Source organism: Anguilla anguilla, chromosome 17 (assembly GCF_013347855.1).
Source record: "Anguilla anguilla isolate fAngAng1 chromosome 17, fAngAng1.pri, whole genome shotgun sequence".
Lineage (NCBI taxonomy): Eukaryota > Metazoa > Chordata > Actinopteri > Anguilliformes > Anguillidae > Anguilla > Anguilla anguilla.
The window spans coordinates 1,007,520-1,011,998 of NC_049217.1; the positions used below are offsets into that span (position 1 = coordinate 1,007,520).

General features: G+C 43.9%; 1 pseudogene; it reads left to right on the forward strand.

Moving 5' to 3' along the window:
• The first annotated feature begins 249 nt into the window (after nucleotides 1–249).
• Nucleotides 250–2,234, forward strand: LOC118217061 (annotated as a pseudogene).
• The last annotated feature ends 2,245 nt before the right edge of the window (nucleotides 2,235–4,479 follow it).

The following is a 4,479-nucleotide window of genomic DNA, read 5'->3' on the forward strand; positions in this document are numbered from 1 at the left end:
GCGGCTCCAGAAGTGGAGTTTCTGGGGTTTTGCCTAGATAAGGATAGAATCAGACCAACAAATGAGAAGGTGGCTGCCATACAAGGTGCACCAACACCACGTAACAAGACAGAACTCCAAGCCTTTTTGGGCTTACTGAATTTCTACAATTGTTTTCTTCGCAATAAGGCAATTGTGCTAGAGCCATAGCATCGCTTACTGGATCAATCAGCATCTTGGGAGTGGACCAGAGAACATGAAGCTGCGTACATGAAGGCAAAGCAGTTACTCCAGACTGATGATGTTCTGGTGCATTATGATGAGACCAAGCCTCTAGTGCTGGTCTGCGATGCCTCTCCTTATGGGCTCGGGGCCCTACTGAGCCATGTTCAGCCAGATGGCCGCGAAGCACCTGTGAGCTTCGCTTCACGAACCATGACATCGACTGAAAGGAACTATGCACAGATCAAAAGAGGCGCTTGCTGTCATTTTGCTGTGAGAAAATTCCACCCAGTACCTGTTTGCCCGTCACTTGTTGTCTACACGGATCACAAGTCACTGTCGGGCTTGCTGCATCAGCCTGTGCCACAAGTCTTGTCTCCTCACATGTTGCGGTGGAGTTTGATTCTTTCGGCCTACCAATATGAGCTATGCTATCACTTGGGCAAGCAACTGGCCAATGCTGATGCCCTCAGCCGTTTGCCACTCCCAGCTGCTTTCACTGAGACTCCACCACCACTCAGGTTTTGTTGTTGGAGGCAGTTCCAGATGCGTCTCTCCATGTTGATCAAATAGGAGCACTAACTGCAAAACATCCTGTTTTGTCACAAGTTTTACGGTGGATCATGAATGGGTGGCCTGATGGTGACAGTGACAAGCGCTTCAGTCCATTCCTTGTGCGCCGTCATGAAATGTCAGTCCACAAGAACTGTGTGCTGTGGGGAAATAGGGTTGTGATCCCAGAACAGGCGTGGAAGGAAGTGCTCACTTTACTACATGATGCCCCCCTGGAATTGTCCGTATGAAGGGCCTTGCCCCAGTTATGTCTGGTGGCCAGGTTTGGATGCCCAAGTGGAGGAAATGGTAAGGAGGTGTTCAACGTGTCTGCAATCACAGCATGCTCCACCCAAGGCCTGTGCACCCCTGGGAGTGAGTTTAAGAAGATGGTCACGTCTGCATGTCGATTTTGCAGGCCCTTTTCATGGGAAGGTTTTCCTCATTGTGGTGGATTCATGCTCTAAGTCAGTGGTTCTCAACTCGGGCCAGAAAGGGCCGGTGTAGGTGCAGGCTTTTGTTCCAACCAAGCAGTTACACACCTGATTCTACCAATCAACCTTTGGAGTCTTTACTAAGGACCTTAGTAGAATCAGGTGTGTAACTGCTTGGTTGGAACAAAAGCCTGTACCCACACCGGCCCTTTCTGGCCCGAGTTGAGAACCACTGCTCTAAGTGGTTGGAGGTTGAGCTGGTGAGCGCCATGTCTTCCACAGCTGTGATAACCACATTATGCAAGCTCATGGCAACCCATGGTCTCCCAGATGTGATTGTCTCTGACAGCGGCACAGCATCACCTCAGCTGAATTCAAGAGGTTCATGCAACGAAATGGCATCAGACATACCACCACTGCCCCGTATCACCCGTCATCCAATGGGCAAGCTGAGCGTATGGTACAGACAACTAAGGAGTGTCTTGAAAGAATTGTTCAAGGAGACTGGCCAACATGCCTTGCCAGGTTTCTGCTAGCACAGCATACCACACCTCACTCAGTGACTCAGAAGAGTCCGGCTGAAATGTTGATGGGCCGCCACTTGACAACAGCTTTGGACCATCTACATCCAGACCTTGGATCAGACATGCAACAAAAACAACAGAGAGCTGCTGCCAAAAGTCCAGACACCATGAGGCAGTTCCAGGTTCATGAGTCAGTGTTCACGCGACACCCAAAACGGGTGCCTGGAGCAATTGTTGATATCACGGGTCCCCTGTCTTACAGAGTGCGAGCTGTGGGTGGTCAGGTGCACCGGCGTCATGTGGACGAACTCAGGAGGTTACTTCCCTCAACAACTGAGCAACCCCTGCCTATATGTGGGGATTTTAAAGACAGTCTAAGCAGCCCTCAAGCACCAAGCCCAACAATGGGCCCTTGGACAACAGTCAGACAGAGGTCCTGCCCACTCCCCAGTCACCTCCAAGTTCACAGGCTATGCCCCCTGCTCTGACTCCTCAAGAGACGCCCGACGGCCAGTGCATCTGAGGATTCCCCCAAAACGCTACCAGAGTTTTGAATAGTGGGGGGAAGGGGTGTTGTGTATTGGATGATTCTAAAAGATGGTATGTGCTGGCCACCGTAGTTAGTTGAGAGTTGCATTGTTCTAAAAGGTGATATATACCAGCCACTGTAGTCAGGAAGTGCAGTTAATATGGCATTGTGGCTTGAGAGCAGATGTTCAGCTCAGCTTATGGTGCTCAGCAGCACTATGAGCTTATTCTCTATCACTGTATCATCAGGGATACAGAGACAGAGACAGATACATAATTAAAAGGAGTTTTTTAATCAAAGTCTGATTACATTATATGTAACCAATAAATATAATCAACATACACATAAAACCAAGAATTCTGGTTCAGAATAAATGTCACATCTCAAAAAGCTGCAAAAACATTTGAAAGTAAATCACAACAGCCCTTGAAAGATTGACAATAGAGGCCTTGCACGGAATGTTTGTATAGTTCTCTTTCTTCCAGCATGGCTGCCTGTAACCATTGGTAACCACTTTCAAAATAAAATGCAATGATATAGGCTAGGTAAAACATTGGAAAAGCATGAAATTACTGTTCCACTGTGACTTGTTTACAAGATCCAGTAATCATACACCAAATTATTACATTTATGTTGATATATATCTCATATATCAACACATAGCAATTGTTGTTTATTCCAACATGGAGGATAAATCGGAATTCTAAGCATTCTGTGAAAGGCCTCTATTGTGTACATACTGAATTCAAATTTTGATACATCTTTTCCATTGACATAAGTGCAAGTGGGTCTCAACTTTTACATTTGAGATCTGTTTCAAAAACCCTCTGACCTGGTCCTCTGAGCTAGCACTGAAGTGTCTCCTGTATTGTTACCTGTGTTTGCTTTAGACCAGTGGTGTCAAACTCGTTGCCATGGAGGGCCGTGTGTATGCAGGTTTTCATTCCAGCCTCAGATCTTGATTATATAATTAGTTAAATTATTTGCTGAATTAGGGATGCAGGTTTGTGCACAATGGTGACCCGACGTCTATGGTGACCCGCATTGTCTAAATAAAAATTTTCTTATATTCTGTGCTTCAATGCAGTTAAACGCATATGGCTGAATGAGTAGCATTAATTGGTTGGAATGAAAACCTGCATACACACGGCCCTCCATGGCAACGAGTTTGACACCACTGCTTTAGACCATCTTATAGCACCATCTTGTGGTTAAATCAAAACACATCAATCCAGGCAAAAGAACAAACATAAAAATCTAGTTCCAGGAAAAATTTCCAACAAATTGTATCAAAGCTAAATAATAACAGATAGGCCTTATTTAAAAGTTTATGTGTAAGGAGAACAGATAAATAAAAACACCTGTTTTTCCTTACAAGCTAAATTTATCTGTTATAGAGGGTATGCACTGACATCACTTTCCCACCGGAATACGCCCCCTCAGTCGGGACTGAGTGGCAAAACATGCTGCCACATGGCTGCCTTTAGTATAGGAAACTGCAAAACCGGGAGTAAAACAAACGATTATCTGCTTAAATTAAAGGCAGTTGGACTCGACAGTGATCCTTACAACTTACCAAAGAACCAGTGGTCCATGGACATTCAACAAGAAATCTTTTTACAGACTGCCGCAAGCTAAAGAAAATAAATTATTTATATGCTTGGTTAGCTAATACTATATAACCATCCCCCCTTTGTTTGTAGAACACAAGGCTCATCATCATGGATGTTTTTTTTTTAAATGCTGACAAAAACTTGAAAGAATTGAGGAAATTCTCGCCGAAATGAAATAACATATTTCCTCAATTCTTTCAAGTCACTTGGCCCTGTGTTTTGTAATCTTACCATTTTACAATGTCATGCAAACTTTGTGTCAGATCAAAGTGTCAAATATTTCGAATTGCTTCATGAAACACATTGAAATTCATGTTCAACTGCTGGTCAGTAACTACAGGAAGCATATTTCTCCAGAAAACATATGTTTATACTTGCTTCTGAACTGAATTTCAGTAAATGTACAAGTGATTGTATATTTGCTACGTACAATAAATACTGCATGTAAAATACATATTGTACATACATACATAGACAACTTCTTTATCCCCATGGGGACATTTCCCTCACAGCATGTTACATTCACATTTACGAACAGACATTTATACCAAGAAACATACAATCATTCACGCAACAGAAAGTCTGGGCAGCGAAATACATACATACCAATACAAATTGGACATATA